The sequence below is a fragment of the Theropithecus gelada genome, chromosome 5 (assembly GCF_003255815.1).
Source record: "Theropithecus gelada isolate Dixy chromosome 5, Tgel_1.0, whole genome shotgun sequence".
Taxonomy (NCBI): Eukaryota; Metazoa; Chordata; class Mammalia; order Primates; family Cercopithecidae; genus Theropithecus; species Theropithecus gelada.
Genome location: NC_037672.1, coordinates 166,777,956 through 166,804,444, shown reverse-complemented (window position 1 = coordinate 166,804,444; position 26,489 = coordinate 166,777,956). Strand labels below are relative to the sequence as shown.

At 42.4% G+C, this 26,489-nt stretch overlaps 1 long non-coding RNA gene across 1 annotated transcript; it reads right to left on the bottom strand.

Annotated features, from left to right (window-relative positions):
- Positions 1 to 10,337: 10,337 nt before the first annotated feature.
- On the bottom strand, positions 10,338 to 26,306 carry LOC112625517. Its single transcript, XR_003119613.1, has 2 exons — positions 26,058 to 26,306; positions 10,338 to 10,540 (listed from the first exon to the last, which is right to left on the bottom strand). It is a non-coding gene; the product is annotated as an uncharacterized LOC112625517 (long non-coding RNA).
- Between the last annotated feature and the right edge of the window lie 183 nt (positions 26,307 to 26,489).

Sequence of the window (26,489 nt, the reverse complement as noted above, 5' to 3'; positions counted from 1 at the left end):
CTTCATTAATAAAGAGATAAAATCTTAGTGAAATTCAAGGGAAAGCATAACATACTTCTGACTGGGAGGAATCAGGAGAACCTTGTGAAGAAAAAGATAATTTCAGATAGTCTGTGAATGGTAGATAAGATTTGAACAGATAAATGTAAGGAAGAAAGACTTTCCCAGAAAGAGACTCAATGTCAACTAAGAGGGCATGGTCATAAGGGCAAGGCTGCACTTGACCGGACTCTGGAATGTGATGCAGGCGCATGAGGAAGAACTCTGGGCATCATCACCTGGAGCTAGCTCAGAGACCTTGAATGCGTGTGTGCAAGCTCCGGCCCTACCACTTGGACAGTGTGGACTCACTAAGAAGTGAGTGGAACTGACAGACCCCAGCTTTAGAATGATGAATGGAGAAAAAGTGGAGGCAAGAGGGCAGTTCAGGAGGCTGCTGATGAGGTCTGACCTAGGTTAGTGGCAGCAAGGGTGGTTCACCAGGAAGGGTTGTAAGAGAGATTTCTAAGATGGCATCATCAGGGACCCCACAACAGATGGTTTCCGGCGCAACAGAGAAGGAGGAGCCGGCCGGGTGCAGTGGCTCACGCCTGTAATCCCAGCACTTTGGGAGGACAAGTTGGGTGGATCGCAAGGTCAGGAGTTCGAGACTAGCCTGATCAACATGGTGAAACCCCGTTTCTACTAAAAATACAAAAATTACCTGGGCATGGTGGCATGCATCTGTAATCCCAGCTACTCAGGAGGCTGAGACAGGAGAATCACTTGAACCTGGGAGGTGGAGGTTGCAGTGAGCCAAGATCACTCCATTGCACCCCAGCCTGGGCAACAGAGTGAGACTCCATCTCAAAAAAAAAAAGAGAGAGAGGGAAGAGCCAAAAATTTATCAGAGTTTTTAAGTGTGGATGACTAAGAGAATGATAGCACCATTAGCAGAAATAGGGAGGAGAACATAAAGGAAAGAGAATGTTTGGAACAATTATAAGTTATTATTGTGATTTTTAAAAATCCATTTTAGCTACTTAAGAGTGACATAGATATATTTATAAACATGGGATTTGACACAAATGTTTTCTTTCTCCCAGTACATTTGGGATTATTAAATATCTTCTTGTCCTTGGATTTCTTCACATGGCAGGACTTTCAAGGCCTGCTGAAATAGAAAAATATGCAATGGCATTTTGTATAGTGAAAATACAATACAAAAACACTGAGTTTTCTAGCACTTAAAAATGGACTTCTGTTGGAAATGGAGGCTTAACATCTTGATAACTTGACATGATAATTACTAGAAAGTCTCATTGTTGTTCAGAAGTCCCCAAACCAGTGAAGAGAGGGGAATTGGAAATACAGGTTGAGCAAACAAGGAGAAATGAAATAGTTTAGGATGCTTTGAGCTTGGTAGTCAGTAGGAGAAAACCCAACTCAAATGACTTAAACGATATTAGAATTTTTTTTTTTAATCTCACATAACAAGAACTCTGAAAGTAAAGAGTTTTCCCGATTGGCAAACTCATCAGCACAATTAAGTACCAAGGTTTTCCTCCAGCCTTCACAGTCTCATTTTCTCCTTAGTCTTTCAACTAGGTTCCCTTATGGTGTCCAGATGGCCAAAGCACCTACAGGTGTTGTCTGATCACACCTGCCACTTAGAAATGAAAACACAAAAGGACTATTTTTGCTTCTTCTTGTTTGTTTGTTTGTCTCATTTTGTTTTAAGGAAAGAAAATTTTTCTCTTAAGTGTGCCAGGCAGACTTCCCCTCCCATCTCATTGATGAGCACTGAGTGAAATGCTCTTCCCTAAATTGGTCACTGGCTTACACCAACCATAGTAAACACCCTGTGGTTAGGGCCAGTCTTCCCTGAAATCAATAGCTACTAAAAGGGGCAGGCTGAGTGCTCTGGCTCACTCCTGTAATCCCAGCACTTTGGGAGGCAGGTAGATCTCTTGAGGCCGGGAGTTTGAGACCAGCTGGGGCAACATAGCAAGAACCCCATCTCTACAGAAAACACAAAACTTAGCTGGGCATGGTGGCATGTGCCTGTAGTCCCAGCTACTTGGCAGCTGAGATGGGAGGATTGCTTGAGCCTGGGAGGTCGAGGCTGCAGGGAGCCAAGAGACAGAGCAAGACCCTGTTTAAAAAAAAAAAAAAAAGAGGTTATATGAGGGCTTACACGACGAAGGGGTACAGGAGGGATGAATGCATTTGGGGAGCAACAAGTGATATTTCTACAATCCCAACAGTAGGCGAGAGAGAGAAAAAGCGTGTGACCACAGGAGTACCCCAAAAGAGAAAATAATCACCTTGAGAGTGAATTTAGGGGTGGATTTTTTTTAACATTTCATATCAATGAATTCAGAAATTGAGAACAATCTGCTCTTATTTTTTGTCACTGTTTCAAGGGATTTTCGTAGCCATAGAAACAAGGACTGATTGGCACAAAGTTCCTGGGCTCTCCAGCCACAGTCGTCATTTGGAAGGGAATTCTAAGTCACCAGAGAGCTAACACTTATTCTTGGGAGAATGTGAGAGCAAACCCTCCTTACACTGCCAAACTGGCACAGGATAGTGCAGCCACTCTGCAAATGAACGGTGCACAAAAAACAGGCCGAGGGAGAAAGCTTAAAGTTCTAAAAGCCCTCTTGAGGGAAGAGAGAAGGCAGTTCCTGGGAACTGTGAACTAATGCCGTCAGAAAGTGGAGTCATTGATTTCTATCATGAATGACTAATGATCGTGATGGTGTGGTTTAGAACAGAAGTGCAGCTTCTACAGCCTGAAGAACTACCGGCCTTGTCTCCTGTAATGTTCCATTTCTACTTGCTTAATAAAAGCATCCCAATAAATTAGACCATCTCACGTTTGTTTAAACTTGTACATTTCTGATTCATGAAGTATTTACCCATGAATCCAATTATCATTTTCATTTGCCATGCCTCTAAGACTTTTTTTACTCAATTAAGGATGGCTGATACATGTATAAGGTTTGGGTAAGATAAATACTATGTATGCAGCTGAGCTGTTGGTATCTTCATGTCAAAGCACCCAGGATTTTTGGCATGCCTGTTTGATTGATTCATGCATTTGCTGTCACTAAGTAATATGAAAGCTTTGAAAAACTCATGCTAAAGTATCCAAATCCAACTGAATCACCACCTGTCCTTGACCAGCAAGTTAATAGACCACCCTTTCCTGGATTCCCAACTCACTAGGCCGTATATGAGCACTACCGCAGCCAGGTAGTCAAGGACACCTCGGTCTATTCGTTGGCTGTACCATTCTCCATTCTCCTCTATTCATGTTCTTGCAAATCAGTAGGAATTATTTATTGGTATACCAAAATCCAAATATCCTACTATGGCAAATAATAATGGTGGTGATGATGAGGATGAGTAAAGTGATCATTCATTCAACAAATGTTATTGATCACCTTCTAATGTATATGTGAGGTACTATTCCGGTTTCTGGAGATGCAGGAATGAACAAGGCAAAGTCCCTACCCTTATGGAGCTTATGATCCAGTCAGCACTGCCAGTAAACACATAACTAATTGAGAAAGATAACTCTAGAAAGAAATAAGTAATGTAACAAAATAAATCAGTACAGTGGTGTATAAAGTTATTATATACATATGTTGTGTGTGTGTCTCTTCCCCCTCCATACATACACACACAACACACATAAACTTGTATAGAAATTATTACTAAAATTTTTATTACAGATACACTTGCATCCATTCAGAAACCTCCTCTGCGTTGGCCGCAATTCAAGATTATTTTACAACAATAACAAGTTGCATCAGAACAAGGGCATCAAATCTAACAATTCTTTAATTCATTCAACAAATATTGACTATGCTATGCAACATACCAGGCAGACTCTGTTCTGGGCACTGGAGATATGGCCTCTAACAAAAGAAAGTTCCTTCCCCATGTAGCTAAAATTCTGGGGGGAGAAAACAGGCAATAAGGAAATATGCAAATCTGTAGTATATTGGATGGTAGTAAGTGCTAAGGTGAAAAATAGTGCAGGGTAAAGAGAAAAGGAAGTATGGCAGGTGGGGCCAAGTCTGTGTTTCATGTAGGGGTCTTTGTATGAAGGCCTCAATAAGAACAGGTGTAAAATCCCTAGAGGGACAGTGCTTGGGTTTCTCTAGGAACAGCAAGGATCCAGTATAGTTAGTGAGCAGGGAGCCAAAGGAGCAAAGGCAGGGGAGTCGAGGCAGCGCTTGCAGGATCTCATCAGCAATATTAAGAATTGTGGCTGTAATTTGAGATGGGAAGCCTCTGGAGGCTTTTGAGCATGTGAATACATGATCTAGGAAATCTGCGAGATGGGAAACTTAAGTACTACCTTAAAGTCCAAGGATTAAAATGAAATTGCACGGGGTAACAACCCTAAAGACTTGCCTTCATTCGACTGGCCCCAGTAGGGGATAGCACCTCCTTCTTGGAGCCCAGTTGCTTTGTACCACAGCATCTTCAGCCTGTGTTCTCTGCAGAGTCTGACCAGGAGTAGTTTACTCCACTCATTTCCACACTTTGGCAATGCACCCTGGGGTGGATATTCTTTTGGCAGCTCAGGATCTAAACTCCTCTCCTGTCTTTGAGGAATCTCCCACCCCATGAGACAGAGTCTGCCTCTCACTCTAGAAGCTGAAAAAGCTTAATACTCTACCAGCTTCCCTTGCAACTGAGACGTGGCTCCACAAATAAGATGATAACCTCCTTAGAGGTTGAATAGGAGAGCAGGGGCCACACAGCATCCATCCTTTTGAGGGGGATCAGTGGTAGCACTCCACTGCTCCAGGACCAGCATTGACAGAGAATCTGCCATCCATGCTGGCATATGTGATGATGGCGGTACAAGTTGCTGGGTGTATATGCAGCCACTTAGGCTGTGTGTTGTTCTGGTTATCTATTGCTGAACAACAAACCTTCCTTATACTCACAGATTCTGTGGGACAGGAATTTGGACAAAACACAATAAGGATGACTTGTTGTTTCATGATAGCTGGCCTCTTGGATGAAACTCTAAAATGTCTAGAGGTGACTCCAATGTCTGGGGATTAGAGTCATCTGGAGACTTCATATGTCTGGGGCTGCGCTGGGATGACTCAAACAACTAGAAACTCACTGAACATTTCTTTCTATCTGTAATCATAGACCTTCTCCTTATTGTCTCTGTGCAAAACTAGGGAGAAGCTGGACCTTGTATGTGGTGACTCAGAGCTCTGAGAGCAAGTGACCTAGCCTGGGAAGTCACATAGCATCATATCTTCTATAATGTATTTTTCAAAACAATCACAATGCCTATCAAAATACCAATGACATTCTTTACAGAAATAGGAAAAACAATCCTAAAATCTCTATGGAATTGCAAAAGATCCAGAATAGCCAAGAAATCCTGAGGGAAAAGAACAAAGTTGGAGGTATCACATTAGCACACCTTAAAATATACCATAAAACTGCAGTAACCAAAACAGCATGTTACTGGAATAAATACAAACACATAGACCAGTGGAACAGAATAGAGAACCCAGAAATTAACCTACATATCTGCAGCCAACTGATTTTTGACAAAGGTGCCAAGAACAATCATTGGGGAAAGGACACCCTCTTCAGTAAATGATGCTTGGAAAACTGGATATTCATATTCAGAAGAATAAAATTAGACCCCCACTTTTGCCCTGTACAAAAATTAACTCAAAATGATTCTAAACCTAACTATAAGACCGAAGACTATAAAACTACTAAAAGAAAACATAAGGGAAATGCTTCAGAACATTGGTCTGGGAAAGGATTTTATGAATAAGACCTCAAAGGCACTAACAACAAAAGCAACAATAAACAAATGGGAGTATATGAAACTAAAATATTTCCACATAGCTAAAGAAACAATCAACAGAGTGAACAGACAACCTACAGAATGGAAGAAAATATTTGCAAATTTCCAACAGGGGATTCACATCCAGAATGTATGAGGAACTCAAGCATCTCAACAGCAAAAACCAATCCAAGTTAAAAATGAGCAAATGATCTGAACAGACATTTCTCTAAAGAAGATATACATAAGGCAAAGAAATATATGAAAGTGCTCAGCATCACTAATCATCAAGGAAATGCAAATCAAAACCACAATGAAGCATCATCTCATTCCAGTTAGTATGGCTATTATCAAAAAGATAAAAAATAACAGATGCTGAAGAAGATGTAGAGAAAATGGAATTTTATATACCATAGGTGGAAATGTAAACTCATACATAGTACAACCACTATGGAGAACAGTGTGGAGGTTCCTCAAAAAACTGCAAATAGAACTACCATATGATCCAGCAATCCCACTACTGGACATTTACCCAAAAAAGGAAATCAGTATATGGAAGAGACATCTTCCTCCCAATGTTTATTGTAACACTGTTCACAATAGTCAAGAAATGGAATCAACCTAGGTATTCAACAACAGATGTATAGATAGAGAAAATCGTGGTGAATATACTCAATGGAGTACTTTTCAGCCATAAAAAGAATTAAATCCTGTCATTTGTGGCAATATGGATGGAACTGGGGACATTATGTTATGTGAAATAAGCCAGGAACAGAAAGTTAAACACTGCATCTTCTCACTCATATGCGGAAGCTAAAAAAAAAAGTTTATCCCATAGAAGTAAAAAGTACAACAAAGGATACTCAAGGTTGGAAAGGGTAGGAGGAAGCGGGGGATGGAAATAGATTTGTTAAAGGATACAAAATTGCAGGTAGATAGGAGTTCTATACCACTGTAGGATGACAATAGTTATACGGTTTCGAGTAGCCAGAGGGAGGATATTGAATGTTCCCAACACAAAGAAATGATAAATGTTTGAGATGATGGATATGCTAATTACCGATCACTACACATTATGTGTATCAAAACATTACTATGGAACCCCATGAATATGTACAATTATTATGTCATTTTAATAAAATAAAATTTTAAAAATTAGACAAGTTTTTTTAAAACAGCCACAAGCTCACTCAATTCAAGGGAGGAGGACAGAGACTCCACCTCTTGATGGGAAGAGTGTCAAAGAATTTGCAACCATGTTTTAAAATCACTACAAGTGTCTTTATTAAACCATGGGCCATCCTTAGAAATTCTGTGAGCTACTCAATATCCTTTAAGAACTCTTTCTCTGATTAAATTATCCAGAGTTCATTTCTTTTACTTGCCTCTAATAACTCTGATTAGCAAAAATACCAGCCTCACCTGAAGAATTATCCTGCCAGAAAATTCAATAAAATACGATATATCCTAACGAACTAGAAGCTATGGACCATAGCCAATCTCCTCAATCCTAGAAGGCAAGCCCTGGCATCAGGGCCAACTGCACACCTTCTACATATTGCTAAACCCAGCCCCCTTATTCTATTGCTAGTACTGTTTCCCATCTTCATCCCTCATCTTCTCTTACTTCCCTGTCTATAATCTCATCCAAGTCAGCTAATCCGCCATGTTTGACGTCTACTTGAAACTCTCCTTGCTTGGCCAGCCATACAATGCTCTGGAGAACCTGCCACCTGCTCACCTCCTTCCCTATCCTTATCTCAGTCTCTCTAGTCACATCTCTCCTGCCCCAGCCATAAACTTTCCACTCTTTATCTCTAGGTTTTTTGTTTGTTTTGTTTGTTTGTTTTTGCTTCAGGAACAACAAACAGCTCAAATACTCTTGTGCTTCTTCCCTCTGTGTCTTTGCTAAAGGAAATCCCTCCATTTGCAATACCTTTCTTCCCCACTTTCTCTTCTAACCTCCCCTTACAAATTTCTGGCTAATTCCTACTCATTCTGGATCACCTCTCTGGAATCCTTCCCTTCTGTCCTATATGAGTTGGTGCCTCTCCTTCTTTGAGTATCTCTGGGGCTACAGTTAGCATATTGTATCTGTTCATAAATCTTCTGCCCTTCTTGCTTGTGCATCTATGAAGATAAGAGATGGACCTTGAGCATCTATGCATCCTCAGTATCAGGATTAACATTAGCTCACTGTAAATAAATTTTGGCTAGATAAGTGAAAGAAATAGGCAGTGGGTTTTGTGTCTGATTGGATTTGCACTCATTTCTCCAAAACTCTGATGTTTAAATGGACACAGATCACAACAAAACCACCAAAACCCAAAAGTCCATTGAATCTTACTTGTTTCAATATGGAAAGACATTATTTAATAAATAATAGCAGAGAGAGAGTTTAGTAAATAGTGGCATCTCCTTATATGGTAACACTTCTGCTACATGGAGTATTTATAATATTTCACTGACTTTCTGCTGTGCTCTTGAAAAGACTTGAATTCTCAAATCCAAAGCATTTCAGCTTCCATTGCCATCCCTGAAATCAGTTCATGGTTTTTGTAACCATAGAACCTTGGCTCTATGAAAAGTGTGAGATGTGTATGTGTGTGTCCCTCTTCTCTGATCCAGCATTTTCACTGCTTCAGTTACTGTTAGAGAGAAAAAAATATCTAGAAGTCCCTCCAAATTTGAAACCTCCATCCATCTTCAGTATGTCAGACTACATAAGCCTCACTAGAGCTGTCAAAGGACAATTTCTCAGACTGCTAAGTCTAAGAGCACACACACGGGCAAGTCAGATCAAACAACAGGGGAAAAAAAGGAAACTAAGAGTAGATGCTGCTGCCTATTTTGGCTATTCATGAAATCTAAAATTTAAGAATTTTCTATACAAAATACATTTGGCCAGGCGTGGTGGCTTGCACCTGTAATCCCAGCATTTTGGGAGGCTGAGGCAGGCAGATTGCTTGAGTTCAGGAGTTCAAGACCAGCCTAGCCAACATGGGGAAGCCCTGTCTTTACAAAAAAATACAAAAATTAATTGGGTATGGTGGCGTGCACCTGTGGTCCCAGCTACTCAGGAGGCTGAGTTGGGAGGATCACTTGAGCCCAGGAAGCAGAGGTTGCAGTGAGCCGAGAGTGCACCATTGCATTCTAGCCTGAGTGACAGAGCCAGACTCTGTCTCAACAACAACAAAAAAAGGAACATTTTACAGGGAGACTCAGGTGTTTAAATCTCACCTATCTACAGATTTATTATTTGTGAATAGTTTCCCACTTAGATGGCTCATGTTTTGTCTGGAAATAGCACCTTGCCATTACTTCATACATTTCAAGAATATCTGTCTTAAGGATCAGTGAGCAAATACAACCATCAAACATCGTGAGCTCACCAGAATATTAGAGGTATAAAACGCCAAACTTGATGGTGGCCATTAATATAAAATGCTGGGAAACACGCTACATTTGTTTGTTTCTTTGTGTGTTTGCTTTCCAGTGAAGTATAAACATCAAATATCAGGGGAGAAATGTACTGATTCACCAGGTTTAAATCTTTCAGAGGCTAAAATACACTTCCAATATTTTCCCATGTAGCTATTTTAGACCATAGACTGGACTTGTGCCTAATCATACAATCAGATTGCTTCAACTACCCAGATACATGTGGGCAAAAATAGTAATTCCTCACCAAGTTATTATTAGTTTTTCCTGCCTGAATCATGGCTGAGACCTATTTGTTTTTAGAAGGGATATTGACATAATTAAATTATAACCAATTTGATATTTCCTTCCTAGCTGGTGCCTCTATTAGCAGCTTCTAGTTGGAAATCCTCTCCTAAATGAAGTTTCCTTTCCTAAGCCTTGTCAGTTTCTGTGTGAAACTTGAGCCTTTAAGGAAGCCAGACCTACAGTGTATGTTACCGAACATGCTTTCTATTATAAAAACGTTGGTATTGTGATAGTTACTACTGTCTTTTAGAGCTTTAACATTAAAGCCAATCACTCAGCAGAATAAGAGATTTTGCAATGGTGAGAATTTCATATTACATAAAACGTTAGAATCAGAATGGTCAGGTTGATAGTGATAACATAACGATGCCCTTTATCTAACAGTGAGCACGAAATATGGGGATCACTACATAAATATGAAGTGTGTGTGTGGAATTGGAGTGACCACTTGGGAAGTTGTATTTCACTTGGTTTGATACAATCGTCATTGTGTCAATCCTAAGCCACCTGAAATCATTTTGATTAGTGGATGTAATATAACTATTAATTTGAAGTATAGTTATAATAACAAAAAGTGCTTCGTTATTTAGAAGGTATGAGTTGGGTGGTACTTTTAAAACAGCATTTGGTGCTTCCCTAGTTCAGGTTTAACATGAATTAGTGGCCCAATTAGCCCTTTGTTATGAAGTAGGCCTTTGTGAAAATCAGGCCAAATTTAAAATGTGTGTGTGTGTGCACACACAGGAGTGCCAGCAAAAATCATACAATTGAGTCAATCTCAGAGATTTCTTCATGAGTTTTATTAAGCAAATACTATAAATTCTTGGACCACATGAAGAGAATAGTAATCATCTAGTTATTCTGGTTGCTGCTTCCAGTCTCAACTCACAGAATGTATTCTTGCAAGGGAGTCATCCAAGGCCCAGGAGGACTTGACTTTCCTCCTGCCCGCAAGGCACATCACTCGCAGCCTGAGGACCAGACCTGTGGACAGCAGGGAGAGGAGGAGGGGAAATGGGTTTGGCTTTGTCAGTTTTTCATTTCCCTTTTATTCCCACCCACCCCCCGATTCCTAATCCCTCTGTTTTCACCAACTCCCTATCCTGTACCCCATTTCTTCTGGGTCTCATGCTTATTCAGGTGTTCAGCAAATCTCCAGTTGACTTTGAATCTGATAACTTATTAAGCAAGATCAAAGTAACGTCTCTGATGGTGGAATTTCAGGCAGATGGTGATGGGCAATTGGACTCAGGACAGGTGATTGGAGCTAATTTGAGAAGGGAGTTTTGAGCCCTTATCCCTCCCAATCTATCTACCCTTAGGTTCTAAGAGTGAGAGGTCAAGAATGTTAGAAATATCCTATCATTCCTGTGTTTGCCCATCACAAACCTCACCAAATCAAACCCCACCCAATGCCCTTAAAATAGATAAGCCAGAGATACTGGCTTAATCTGATGTATCATTCTCCTATCAATAAAATATTTGTAATACCTATTAACAACTTAAAGCTCATTCTACAGTGACAGATAAAAGTAACATTTTAAATCAGATCAGATAGAAGCACTGACAACATTTAATAAAATGTTTCTAAGCAACAGGGTAAAAAAATCACAGAGTTTCAATAGAGCTGACATTAATAGAATAAAAAAGAATCCAAAAATAGCCTCTTTTTCTTATAAGCAATTCGCTCTGGAAGGTAAAACAAACTCCTTCCTGAAACTCAGCCTATTGAATAATAATGTTTTTCCAAACATCCGACATACAGTCTAGCATGGAATGGCCATGTAGTAGCCAAGGTTTAATGTGTATAAATAATTGGAGAGTAAGCACTGAGAAATAGCGACAATTTAAATGCACTAGCCATATGATATGCCTTTCTTCAACCCTTAGTTACGAGCATAACTTACAAATAAAAAGGAATGCTTTATGTATGCTTTGGGCCCATCCAAGTAGAACTTTTGATATTCCACTAGCTTTGTCAGCAGGATAGATTTCTAAAGAGAAATGAGCGTCTGTAATAGACCCAAATAAGTACTTAAAAGATTCTAGTCTAGAGGAGAATATGTCATGTATTTGTGTCACCCTAATGCCCCCAAACCCAAAGCCCTTTAATACTTGTAGATCCATTTTCCCACCACTGCCTCTTTGAAATTGTAACTTAGAAATCAGTGAACAGTCTCATTAGCTTATCCAAGAGATAAGGACAGTGTGTGTGAACAGTCTGTAGAAAAGGCAAGTGGCATACAGATGCATATCATCTGCTCTCTTTCACTCTGCATGTCCTCAAAGATACACACACACACACACACACACACACACACACTGGCTTAAGAAAGAAAAAAAGGAGGCCCCTGTGCTGGTCATTGGTCTGATTGACAAACCAGTATTGGATACTTTGATTTCTCCATGCCTGCTGCCAGCTGGAGGCAAATGCAGGGAGTCAACATAGGGGGCATGTGTATCATTTTATTGGAGAAAAAGAAGCTTGTGTGACATACATACATACATGCAGGAAACTTTTTTTTTTTTTTTGAGACAGAGTCTCCCTCTGTCACCCAGGCCAGAGTACAGTGGTGCCATCTCTCTTCATTGCAATCTCTGCCTCCTGGGTTCAAGCGATTCTCCTGCCTCAGCCTCCTGAGTAGCTGGGATTACAGGTGCCCGCCACCACGCCCGGCTAATTTTTGTATTTTTAGTAGAGACGGGGTTTCACCATGTTGGCCATGCTGATCTCAAACTCCTGACCTCGAACAATCTGCTGGCCTCAGCCTCCCAAAGTGCTGGGATTACAGGCATGAGCCACCATGCTCAGCTGGAAGTATAATTTTAAGAGTTATTTAATGATTACCCACTTTTTAGAAAACTCACCAATATCTATATCTATCTCTATTGCTATCTCTATCTATCTCTATCTCTACCTCTATCTCTATCTCTCTATACCTCTATCTCTATCTCTGTCTATCTCTATCTTATATGTCCACTAAAGCTCACCAGAGATCATTTGTAAGATTAAGTGCACATGACTTTGTTCTGGCCCAAGTGATTGCATGCCTCTGCCAAAATAAGCCTGATTTTTCTCCGGTGTTCTGTCTTCTATACCGCATATACAAATTCTAGAACTATTGTTTTGCTCTTTTAAACCACCTTCAGTGTTCGAGATGATCAAAACTTAATGTATTCGTCTGTTTCCACGTCTGCTTGGTGGACTTTTCTGAGACCAGGGTTTGACATCATGGTTTTCATTGTTTCTATTGTTCCCATCACTTTCTACTGTATCTTAGTGAAAGTGTAAAGTCATCACAAAGTGAAATGTCTAAATTTATGGAAAATGATTAGCACAAATTCCATTTAAAATTGCTTCCACAAAACCTGAAATTAAGCTGTCAATTGCTCCTACCATTTTTCTGAGGTAGCTATTACAGTGTGCCCCCAACTGTCCTTCAACCACTATGTATCTTAAGGTTCTATAATAGCTACATAAGAAAGTCACAGATGTGAGACTAAAATGCAATGCAAGGTTAATATTCTTTTCTCTCAGCTTCCATCCCTAATCCTCCATTTGCTGATCTAACCATTTTTCATTTTGATAATGTAATGGTGTTTTCATTTAGACATATTGCCTCCATTAATGCTGTCCTGCCTGACGTCAGCATGTATATATAAAAGGCACCATACCATGCAGCAAAACATTAGGTCAGTCACAGCCCATGGCAGTAAAAAAACAGTACTGAATAGATGGACAAATTAAACTGCTTCTAATTACATACTGTGCTTCATCATTGAGAGTCAAACTACAGCAGTATGTTTTGCATTGTCTTAGATTAGCCTTAAAACAACTGTGTCGATGAGTCAACTAATGTGGCCTCACCTGGGAAGTACCCAGATAAAATGGCAGAGCGTGAGTTACCTCCCTTGCTTGCTTCTTCAAGAGTCCAGGCTCTTAATTCATCATTTAAGAAGAGTCTCACAAGTGGCACTGAACCACAAAATACTGTCTCCAAGCACAGCATTATGGAATAGTGAAGAATATTGAACTAAAAAGCTAGAGACTTGTTTTGCTGTCTGGCTCAGCCAATAACTAGTTAGGTTAACACAATTTACATTACACTTATTGCCATTTCAGATGCCCTAAGTGGCTCTCAATTGTCATACAGATCAAAGTCAAGCTCCCCATGTTGCCTTTAATTTCAGCCACTGTTCTCTCTAGTTGTCTGAGGGTGATCTGGCGCAATGGTGAGGTGCTCAGGCTGAAGCCTGACAACCTGTATTTGAATCCTGGGTGTGCCCCTGATCCACTGTGTGCCCTTGGGCAAGTTACTTAACCTCTTTGGAATTCAAGTTTTTAATCTGTAATTGAGAAAGAATAACAATAGCTACCTTGTAGGGCTGTGATGAGGATTAAGTGAGTTGAAATTGTCATGTCCTTAGTATGATACCTGACAGAGTAGGTATTGTGTTTGTTAAAGAAGTAGTCCTTTCACTTTAAATTCCAACTTTAACCTATCTGCTCCACAATTCTTTTCCAAATAAATAACTATGGTTTGGTTCTTTCCCAAACCCTATATATGGCTTAAGAATCAATGGACAATTATTGAGTTGAGTTAGCAGTTCAAACATGCTGATGTATTCAAGATGTCTGAGAACAATGAGACTGGTTTTCCTTTGATGCTTGATCCACTTCCTAGTCACCCCCTTGTACTCCTTCTTGTATTTCAGTATTCCCTGTGTACGTGTAGGCCTAAAAGGTGAAGTTCCCTATGAAGAATCATTTCTCTATCACCCCACTTCTCCTGGCAAACTTTTGTTTCTCTTTCAAGATGCATCCCAAACATCACCTGTTCAGTGAAGCCTTCCCGATTCCCCAAGTTACTAAGGCACTCTCTTTTCATAGCAGTTTTTTAAATGGCCACAAACTTCTTTTATAGTCCTCCCATTGAGAGTTAGATTTATGCCCCTTCCCCTTGGACCTGGATGGGCTTGAGGCTGCTTCATGCAATAGAGTATTGCAGAAGTGATACTAGTGTTTTATGAGGCTGGGACATAAGCAGTGATGTGGTTTTCACCTTATTTGCTGGGATACATGCACTTGGAGCCCGAGGCTGCCATGCTGTGAGGAAGCCTGACTCTGTGGGAAGTCATGTGTACACCTTCCGCTCAGCAGTTCTGCTCACTCTGTCTTCCCAACTGGGGTCCCAGACATCATGAAACAGAAAAACGTCATCTCTTCTCTGTTTCTTCTGTGCCCTCTCCAAGTTCCTAACCCACCAAGTCTAGGAGAATAATAAAATAATTGTTTTATTCCAGTAAGTCTTGGGTTAATATGTTACACAGTGAAAGTAATTGGAACAATTTTCTATGATTCCAAAAGACTTTGTTTAGGCCAAGCACAGTGGCTCACGCCTGTAGTTTCAGCTACTCGGGAGGCTGAGGCACAAGAATCACTTGAACCCGGAGGCAAAGGTTACAGTGAGCCGAGATCTTGCCACTGCACTCCAGCCTCAGCAACAGAGAAAGACCCTGTATCAAAAAAAAGTAGACTTGGTTTATAGCCCTCGATTACATTGCGGAATAATTTTATTTGTCCTACTCAATGGATTGCAAGCTCCCCAAAGGGAGGAAGTCTGCTTTATTCATCTTTGTGTACCTACTGCCAACCATGGTGCCTGGCACATGACAGATGCTTCATATATGTTTATCAAATAAGTATGTTTGTCATATATGTTTGTCTATATTTGAATATATAGATGTCAAATCATATTAGATGAAGTTATTTTAAAATTATAATATAACTTACATTGCCGGGCACAGTGGCTCCCTCCTATAATCTCAGCATGTTGGGAGGCCAAGGCAGGTGGATGGCTAGAGCTCAGGAGTTCAAGACTAGGGTGGCAACATGGTGAAACCCTATCTCTACCAAAAAAAATACAAAAACTAAGTGGATGTGGTGGTGCACACCTATGGTCCCAGCTTCCCCAGAGGCAAAGTGGGGAAGATCGCTTGAGCCCAGGAGGCAGAGGTTGCAGTGAGCTGAGATCGTGCCACTGCACTCCAACCTGGGCGACAGAGCCAGACTTTGTCTCAAAAAATAGAAAACAAATTTTTAAAAAATGTAAAGTTATAACTTAAACATATAGTCAGCAGAAATTTTGTATCCAGTGCCCCAAACTCCATGGATTCTCAAAAACCCATACAATGGCTGGCAGTGCTTGGATATCTGCATATATATTTAACACACGTCACGTGAGTGTGCACACACATTTCATGTGCACTTGTTCTCCCCAGACTCCTCACCCCCGCCTCACCAGCATCTACATATTTATTGGACTAATCACTCAAAGAGATCCCCTAACTTAGGCTAGCTTACAGAAATCCCCTTATTCTTCCCTGCCACATAAATCGTGCCTGCACATAAAACCCTCCTTGAAGTCATTCCTGTTGAATTAGCAAGAACATGACAAAGAGCTGGCCTCTGGCTTCCAAACCAAGCCAGCAGTCAGCTTGTAGGATTCTTAATAGGTTCCTTCATGGGATATCCACACACCCTTTACCCAGCAGTGGCTTGCACATTCTTCCTTGATTGTCAAACACTCTATTTTTATGCAGTTTGAGTAAGCCAAGAAAGTAGAGTTTTTGTTTTCATTGCCAGCTTTAGCTGACTATATATAGATACATATTATATGCTCACACAGATATGTGACATATATATGTATATTCACACCAAGTTTTCTCCATTGGGTTAGCAGCCTGATTTGGCTCCACTCTGGAGCTGAGAGCTCCTGGTGAGACTTCAGGGAATGCTGTTCACTTGCTCTTCCATGTGCTACAGAGGAAAAGTCTGTGCCAGCCCTGCTAAATGCCAGGCAAAAGCTTCATTCTATCTTCATTTATTTTGTTGGATTCGAGGTGAATCTTGATTTAGTTTTCACATGCAAACCAATTATGCCACTTTTCAAGTGTCTACTTTTTTGTAAACAGCATTTCAAGAAGCCACATAAATCAACAAGCCATGTAAAGGGGCCGAAATTAAAGTACACTTGAAATTTACCCAGAACTGAAATCCAATACTCTGAGATTAGGATTGGTGGAGGGACGATAACCTGTGAACCATATAAGTGGGAAGTGGGATTTTTCTGGGATGAAAAGGTGCCTGGGAGACCACACGATGGATGGTGATGGGCCAAGGAGAAACCGGCCATTAACCTGTCTGTAAGCTCTGACATAAGAAGAATCCGGCCAGGCGCAGTGGCTCACATCTGTGGTCCCAGCACTTTGGAAGGCTGAGGCAGGCAGATCACTTGAGGTCAGGAGTTCAAGACCAGCCAACATGGTGAGACCCTGTCTCTACTAGAAGTGCCCAGAATAGGCAAACCCGCAGAGGCATCGTAGATTAGTCCTTTCCAGAGACTAGGGGGTGGATAGGTGGTAGGTGACTGCTGCTGGGCAGGGGGTTTCATTTTGGGAGGTGATAAGAATGTTCTTTAACTGAGAATGGTGATGGTTATAGCTCTGCATATTGTACACCTGAAAAAAGATAAATTTTATAGTGTATGGATTACAGCTCAAAATACTTCATGGCTTCAAACAACAACTCACTGCTATTTCTCACAGTTTTTTAGACGACTGGGTTCAGCTGAGCAGTTCTTGTCTGGGTTCTCTCTGAAGTTGCTGTCAGATGCTGGTTGCGGTGACAGTCACCGAAGGCTTTGACTGGACTAAATGTACAAGAGAGCTTGCTACATGGCTGGCAGTTGATGCCGCAGCTGGGTGTTGAGCAGGACAACCACACATAGCCTCTCCATGTGACTGGGACCTCTCACCACAGTGGGAACTGGCTTGGCAGAGGGAACCAAGAGGCAGGAAGCTTCCACGCCAGATGGAGCAGTCTCATTTCCACCACATTGTGCTTGTTAAAGGAGTCACAGGTCCTGCTCACATCCAAGGCAGACGTGACAAGGTCCCATTGCAGAAGACCACGTGGCTTAGGAGACATTACTGTGGGCATCTTTGGAAAATACAATCTGCCCTGCTATCCTAAATGTCAAGTTGGAAATAATAAGATCTGCAGAGTGTCTGGTCTATTGCCATGTATAATAAAAATTGGGGACCTGGAATCATATTGGTGACAATCTCTGTGAGAATAACCTCTTCCCTAGTGTATTTAGAAATAAACTCATCCAGAAACCTTAGTTGTCTCTGCAGGGCTCTGGAGGATGGAGAGATGATGGTTTCTGGGTTTCCAATTTATGCAGGGTTTAATGATACTGGGTCGGCGAAAAAGCACTCAACCTTATATCCCACCACGGGGTCAGTATCCTCAAGCACTGTGTTCTTACAGCTCCAAACATCTGCAGATATTTCTATAAAACCTTTGCTCCCATGCCTCCATGCAAGTTCTAACAGGTTATACTTTAAGAAATCTTTTTCTTTGCTTCCCGGATATTAGCAGGGAAGAAAGAAAGAACTACTAAGACTAATCTGAGTAGAATTCCAATTCAGTGAAGTAAGATACTTAGGGCCACATCAGCATTCACCCGAAGTTTATTTTACTTGCATAATCATAGTGCTGGAGCTAAAAATACCCTAATAACTTGCATAATGAATAAGGAAGCTCAATATTGGTAGGCTTTGGTTGTTACAGTAAAATCCGTTTTCTTTTATGAATCATTTATTCAAATGACCACCCTTCTTTACAGTCTGTCTCCTAATCTACACACTAAAATGTTGGCCAGCCATGGCAGCTCACACCTGTAATCCCAGGGCTTTAGAAGGCCAAGGCTAGAGGACTACTTGAGGCCAGGAGTTTGAGACCAGCCTGGGCAACATGGTGAGCCCCATCTTTACAAAACACATTTTAAAAATTAGCTAGGTGTGCTGGCATGCACTTATAATCCTAGATACTCAGGAGGCTGAGACAGGAGGAGCTCTTGAGCCCAGGAGTTTGAGGCTACAATGAGCCAGGATCATGCCACTGCACTCTAGCAATCTCAATAGGGAAGATAAACATGACAGGGTGGAAATGCTAGGAGAAAGGCTGCTCTGCAGCTTAGCAAAAACCCAGACACTTAAAAGTGAACTGATCCCATGATTTAAGGAAGCCTACCAAAAAAATAAAATTAAAAAGTGAACTGAAGTTCATGCAAGTGATTGTGGTGAATGCAAAAAGGAAGCGGGATGATTTTCATAGCTTTTACTAGAAAAATGACAGAAACCTGAGATGTGGGATGATGAAGGGGGAAGTCACAGAGGTAGGAGGCTCTCCTGCCCTATTTCGAGTACTCTCTGGAATGGCGTTGACCAGATTGCATTGACCATAGAGCCTCGTTAGTGGCTGTTATGTTTTCTCATTGTTCTCAAGATATGTTTTTTCTTCATGATTACTTTAAAAATGTAACTTCTAAGACTATCTCTGTAGAAATCATTTTGGCAGAAGAGAGTAGAAAAATAATCTAAGTACGTATTGCCTGTGGTTACTAAAGTACTTACGCAAAAACCTAGCCTACTGAGGTTTTAAACTTTGATATGGGTCAGGCTTACCTGAAGGGCTGGTGAAAACACTGATTGCAGTGACTTACCCTGAGATGCTAACTTAGTAGATCTGAGTTGGGACCACCACTTCACATTTCTCACAAGCATCATCCCAAGTGATGAGGATTTGCTTACCTGAGGACCTCACTTTGAGAACCAGTGCTCTCATTCATTCATGTCTCATGCTGTGACCTCCAAGCGGGGTCACACAGGTCTTCTTTCCCTGATCTGGACAGCTCCTCATAAACCCTCCCTTCCATCTCAGTCTAATGGCGTGTGAGCCCACACAGTGAGTGTCAAAAGTGCCCAGGAACACTGCATCTAAAATAACAGAGATGGAGTTAGAAGTAGAGAAGTGAGGAAAGGCACATATTTATTAATAATTGATAAGGAAAAAAAAACGGCCAGGTGTGGTGGCTCATGCCTGTAATCCCAGCACACGGGGAGGCTGAGGCAGGAGGATCACTTGAGCCCAGGAGTTCGAGATCAGCCTGGGCAACATGACGAAACCACGTCTCTACCAAAAAATACAAAAATTAGTGGGTATAGTGGCACGCACCTGTAGTCCCAGCTACTCGGGAGGCTCAGGTGGATCACCTGAGCCCAGGGAGGTCGAGGCTGCAGTGAGCTGTGATTGTGCCACTGTACTTCAGCCTGGGCAACAGAGTGAGACCCCATCTCAGAAATAATAATAATAATCCCATGCATTCTACAAAACCAAATTTTAGTCTGTCAAAGATAAGGTATTCTTTCCTTTGAGCTCTTCTGCAAAGACTTAAAATTATCTCATACACAGTTCTGTTTAGTTTTAAAAATATATTGCCCTTACCCAGATGTTTTGCTAATTCTCCCGTCCCATCCTTTCCATGTAGCTAAAAACAATGCAGAAAGGCTTGGATAAGAATACAATGATCTGGACTGATTCTCGATATCTGGGTTTTAAAAAAGAAGAATATACTGATAAAAATAATTACAGACATGTGTTTGACTTTCTCAACTCCATGTCTACTAGGGCCACTTTGTGCTTTGAGATTCAAATAAAATTGGTTCAAATCCCCAGCTCATTTATTATGGGAAATCCTCCGACCTTCCAAGTGTGTCCACGGACTTCACGGGCTTATGTTTTTGCCTAGTCACCTCTAGCTACTATGTTCTCTTCTACTCAATTCTAAATCTCTCAGGACAGGTGCGGTGGCTCACACCTGTAATCCCAGCACTTTGGGAGGCTGAGACAGGTGGATCATGAGGTCAGGAGTTTGAGACCAGCCTGACCAACATGGTGAAACCTTGTCTCTACTGAAAACACAAAAATTAGCCAGGCATGGTGGCACACGCCTGTAATCCCAGCTACTTGGGAGACTGAGGCAGGAGAATCACTTGAACCTGGGAGGTGGAGGTTGCACTGAGCTGACATTGAGCCATAGCACTCCAGCCTGGGTGACAGGGTGAGACTCCATCTCAAAAATATATATATATATATGTCTTTTATTCCTTGCTTGTTGAATTTAACACTTGACCTGTATGGTCCAATCACCAAGTGGAGCATATGGCTGTTGAACATATATTTCTTCCCAAACACTATTCCTTTAAAGCTTTGTTCTATTGTGGGCCCTACTAAAGATTTGTGGGTAACAGTAGGGGATTATATAACCTCACAATGTAACTTAAAATTAAATATTAGACTTCTTTTTTATTTTTTATTTTATTATTTTTATTTATTTATTATGAGACAGGGTCTCACTTTTGTCACCCAGGCTAGAGTGCAGTGGTGCCATCTCAGCTCACTGCAGCCTCAACCTCCTGGGTTCAAGTGATCCTCCTGCTTCAGCCCCATAAGTAACTGGGACTACAGGCACATACCACCATGCCTAGCTAAGTTTTGTATTTTTAGTGGAGACGGGGTTTTGCCATGTTGCCCAGGCTGGTCTTGAACTCCTGAGCTCAAGTGATCTGCCTGCTTCAACCTCCCAAAGTGCTAGAATTACAGGTGTGAGCCAGCGTGCCCCGCCTTAGACATCTATTTTTTAAGCATGTAAGAAAAGATTGACAACGTAGAAAAAGCTAGGGGGAGGTGTGCAGCCACACACAGGTAGAGCCACTCCTTTGAACTCTATCAATATGTGGAATTGTTTTACTTTCAAGATTCACTCATTCATTTGGCAAATATTTATTGAGCATCTACTATGAACCAGGCACTGTGAAAGACAGTGCAAGTGTAGAAACTAGTAAGACAGAGTGGTGTTGGAGACAGACAAATGAAAAGGTTAATACTGTAGACTGTGAGGGGTTCATGTTCCCTAAGAGAGGTTGAACCTAGGGTAGGGGAGGCTCCCTGGAGGCAATAATAACCTTAAGCTGATTCTTCAAGGATTATTTGGAAGGATCCAGGTAAAGGGGAAGGAACAGATAAGGATAGGGTGGAGAGGTAGACTAGGACCAGATAATGAGCATCCTGAAATAGCAGGCTGATGGATTTGTACTTGTAAAATGTAAATTACATACAAAAATTAGCCGGGCGTGGTGGCACACACCTGTAATAGCAGCTACTCAGGAGGTTGAGGCAGGAGAATCACTTGAACCCGGGAGGCAGAGGTTGCAGTGAGCCAAGATCATGCCACTGCACTCCAGCCTGGGCAACAGAGTGAGACTCTGCCTCAAAAAAAAAAAAAAAAAAAAAAGTAAATTATAGTGCCTGGCATAAAGTAAAGCTCTCAGCAAATCCTTGTTCTTCATTACTTATCCTATGGGCAATAGGACAGATTTTAAGTGGTGTGTGTCTGTGTATCAAGGTGAGCGGGTAAGTGGGGAGGTGTGGTGACATAGTAAGATTTGCAGCTTGCAAGATCCCTTTGGCTACAGGGAGGAAAATAGGTTGTAGGAATCAGTATTAGAAGTCGCAAGGCAGCATAGAAGCCTGATAGAGTGATCTGGCAAAGTATGATGGAAGAGAGGGTAGAAGAATGGCCGTAGAGAAGGGGAAAGAAGGTGGTAGAGTGGTATACAGATAGGGATGGGTGAGGGAAAGGTGGTGTCAAGGATGACATGGAGTTTCCCAGCTGAGCAAATAAGTAGATGGTGGTGTCCTTCCCTGAGATAGGGAATTGCTGGAAGAAGAGGCGAGAGGGTGGAGGAGAGAAATAGTGCTTTCTATTTTTTTGAAATGTCCAGTTTTAATGCCTGTGGGTCATGCAGACAGCTGGGCATAGGCTGAAATTAATGAGGAAATCTGGACTGGAAACATAACTTTTGCAATTTGGCAGCCTTTAGAGACTAATTAAATCCATGGGAGTGGAGGAAATCACCCTGAAGCAGACCTAGGGGAGAACCCTGATGGTCACCTTTAGCTGGAGGATGATCAGAGGAACGAGAGAGGCTGAACAAGACCAAGATTCCAGAGAAGCAGGAAAAACACAAAGCTCACAGGCTATGAAGCAAGGAGGAGAGCAGTTCAACAAGACAGGGTTACACATTTTGGGGGAAATTCAAGTAAGACTAAGAATTTTTAAAATTCCCTTTACTATTCCCTCAGCCTTATTGAGGCTACGATCTGCCCTCATGTAAATCTTCTCTTTAAGCTCTGTTCTTACCATGTTTGCTTATTCTTGACCTCATTTGCCTGCTTACATAGCTTAAATCCCATCATCAGCCCATATCTAAAATTGTTGGCCAACAGTTCTAAAACGATTCATGTGAAACAACTTAAGCTGACTCTGTCTGCTGTTAATTATCCTTTTCTCTCCCTATTTTCACTTTAATCACTATCTATGGCATTTCCCATCGTATCTGTTTCAAATATTTTCCATTTTCCTCAAAACATGAATCCCTCCTCAACTCTCAGACTCAGCAAGTAATCCCATCTCCTACTTTAGGGGGAAGATGGAGGTTCATTGGTGTGAGCTTTCCTAGAAATGTCTCTTCTTCCTACTTCAAAACTTCTCTCATCTTCTCCTATTCTCTCCCTTTTCCTATATATTGAAAACAAAAAATTCCCCTTTCCAAATCTAACTTACATAACTTACAATCTAACTAACTTAACCCCTGTCTACCAATTGTCCCCGACATGACTCTTAAGATTGGTTTTCCTTCTACCCTCACCATTGCCTTCCAGACTATTATCAAATTTCAGCCTTCTGTGGCAGGCAGACTCTAAGACGGCCCCATAATTCCTGCCTCCTGGTGTTTCTGATGGTGTATTTCCCTTCACAGGTAGGACCTGTGATTTGCTTCTAACAATTAGAATATGGCAAAAGTAATGGTGAGAGTTGACAATGTGGTAGCAGCCCTCACTCTCAGCGCCTGCTCAGCTTCCGGCCTGGGCCTCGGCCTCCACTGTGGCTGCGCTTAAGGAGCCCTTCAGCCCGCCACAGCACCATGGGAGCCCCTCTCTGGGCTGGCTGAGGCCGGAGCCTCCCACCTCCGCTTGACGGGAGGTGTGGAGGGAGAGGCGCGGGTGGCAACCGGTGCTGCACTTGCAGGCCGGTGTGAGTTCCCGCAGGCGTGGGCGCGGGCGCCGGCTCAGGCTTTGCTGGCCCGGCACATGGAGCGGCCAGCCAGCACTGCTGGCCCAGGGCAGTGAGGGGCTTAGCACCGGGGCCAGCAGTGGCGGAGGTTGCACCAGGTCCCCCAGCAGTGCCAGCCCACCGGTGCCACACTCAAATTCTCGCCGGGCCTTAGCTGTTTCCCCACGGGGCAGGGCTTGGGACCTGCAGCCCGCCATGTCTGAGCTCCCCCGCTGCGGTGGGCTCCCGTGCGGGCTGAGCCTCCCCAATGGGCGACGCCCCTGCTCTGTGGCGCCGAGTCCCATCCACAGCCCAAGGGCTGAGAAGTGCAGGAGCGGCTGGGGACTGGCAGGCAGCTCTGCCTGCAGCCCTGATACATGATCCACTGGGTGAAGCCAGCTGGGCTCCTGAACTGGATAGCGACTGGAGAACTTTTATATCTAGCCGGGGTTTGTAAATACACCAATCAGTACTCTGTGTCTAGCTCAAGGTTTGTGAGTACACTCAATTGGTACTCTGTGTCTAGCTAACCTAGCAGGGATTTGGAGGACTAGCACTCTGCGACTATGTCTAGCTCAAGGATTGTAAATGCACCAATCAGCACTCTGTGTCTAGCTCTCTATAAAATAGACCAATCAGCTCTGTGTAAAATGGACCAATCAGTAGGATGTGGGTGGGGCCTGATAAGGGAATGAAAGCAAGCTGTCGGAGCCCGCGAGGGGTAACCCGTTGGGGTTCCCTTCCAGAATATGGAGGCTTTGTTCTTTCCCTCTTTGCAATAAATCTTGCTGCTGCTCACTCTTTGGGTCCAGGCTGCCTTATGAGCTGTAACTCTCACTGCAAAGGTCTGCAGCTTCACTTCTGAAGCCAGCGAGACCACGAACCCACCAGGAAGAAGGAACAACTCCAGACGCGCTACCTTTAAGAGCTGTAACGCTCACCACCAAGGTCTGCAGCTTCACTCCTGACAGCGAGACCACGAACCCCCCAGAAGGAAGATGCTCCAGACACATCTGAACGTCTGAAGGAACAAACTCCGGACACACCATCTTTAAGAACTGTAACACTCACTGCGAGGGTCCGCGGCTTCATTCTTGAGGTCAGTGAGACCATGAACCCACCAATTCCGGACACAACAGGATGTTACCTATACTGTTATATAGCCGTATGCAGCTAATTCACCTAATATACCAAAAACAATCCTTCCCCAAAACTGTGCTCTCAAACATCCATTGTTCTCCTTTTCCCTTTGTTATAATAGTTCTTTCTTTTTTTTTCCCCCCCCCCGACAGAATCTCCCAGGTTGGAGTGCAGAGGCACGATCTCGGCTCTCTGCAACCTCCACCCCCAGGTTCAAGCTATTCTCCTGTCTAGCCTCTGGAGTGGCTGGGACTATAGGTGTACACCACCACGCCCAGCTAAATTTTTGTATTTTTAGTAGAGATGGGATTTCAGCATGTTGGCCAGGCTGATCTCTTAACTCCTGACCTTAAGTGATCCACCTGCCTTGGCCTCCCAAAGTGCTGGTGAGCCACTGCATACGGCCTGTATAATATTTCTTGAAAGGAAAATAATCTATATTAGCTATATCCACATTATTATCATCTATCCTGTGATGAATTTTAAATAGCCTCAAGTTTTTGGCTCCTCCCATTGAGAAGTGGAGTTTAGTCCTCCACTGAGTTGACCTTGTGGCTTCCTTTTACTAAGAGTGTGGTTGAAACAATACTATGTAACATCAGAGAAGACTTAAGAGATCACTGCTTTGACTTTTATGCACTTGGAACAGATCTTCCTGGAATCCCACCGCCATGCTGTGAGAAACTCGACCTCATGCATAAACTGTGTGCAGGGGATAACTGAGGCTCTCTGGGCAACAGCCCCAGCTGGGTTCTCAGCCAACAGCCAGCACTGACAGCCAGTCAGGTGAATGAGCTATTTGGGATGTTTCTGCACAGTCAAGCCTCCAGATGACTGCAGCATCCTAGTGGCCCAGCCAACACCATTTGGAGCTGAAGGACCACCCAACTAAGCCTAGAGCCTAGTCAATGCTTAGAAATGTGAGAAGCAATAAATTATGCTACTACTTTTTTTCTTTTTTCTTTTTTTTATGAGACAGAGTCCCGCTCTGTCACCCAGGCTGGAGTTCAGTGGCACGATCTCGGCTCACCACAACTTCCACCTCCCAGGTTCAAGCAATTCTCCTGTCTCAGCCTCCCGAGTAGCTGGGACTACAGGCGCATGCCACCATGCTCGGCTAATTTTTGTATTTTTAGTAGAGACAGGGTTTCACTATGTTGGCCAGGCTGGTCTCAAACCCCTGACCTTGTGATCCTCCCACCTGAGCCTCCCAAAGTGCTGAGATTACAGGCATGAGCCACTGCACCCAGCAGATGACACTACTATTTTAAGATGCTATGTCTGGGGTTGTTTGCTAAGTACCAATAGGTCACTGAACATTCACTTTTCATCCTTACCTCTCTGATGAAGCAGTTCCTTTCAAGAACAGTAATCTTAGTCTCAACATTTAGTAACCCTTTTTGCTTGTTTTTCTTTCTTAACAGCTGCAAGGCATATAATACTAATGAAATTATTTTTTTTTCTTCATGCTTTCTTCTCCTTTCATTTCTGTAACATCTTCTGGGACACAATTTCTTCCCCTCATCCCCTAGATTAAATGTTCCCCAAGGTACTGTACTTGGACATTTCTCTCTATGCCCTCTTGCTTGATAGTCTCTTCCAATCTCATTGTTTTAAATCTTACCTCTATGTAGGTAATGTTCAAATCCTTTAAGAGGCACAATGATTAGAAGCTCAAGGTCTGGAAATGGGCCAGACAGAGTTTTAATCCTGGATCTGCCAATTACTAGCCATGTGACAATGAACGAGTGGCTTAACCTCTCTAAACC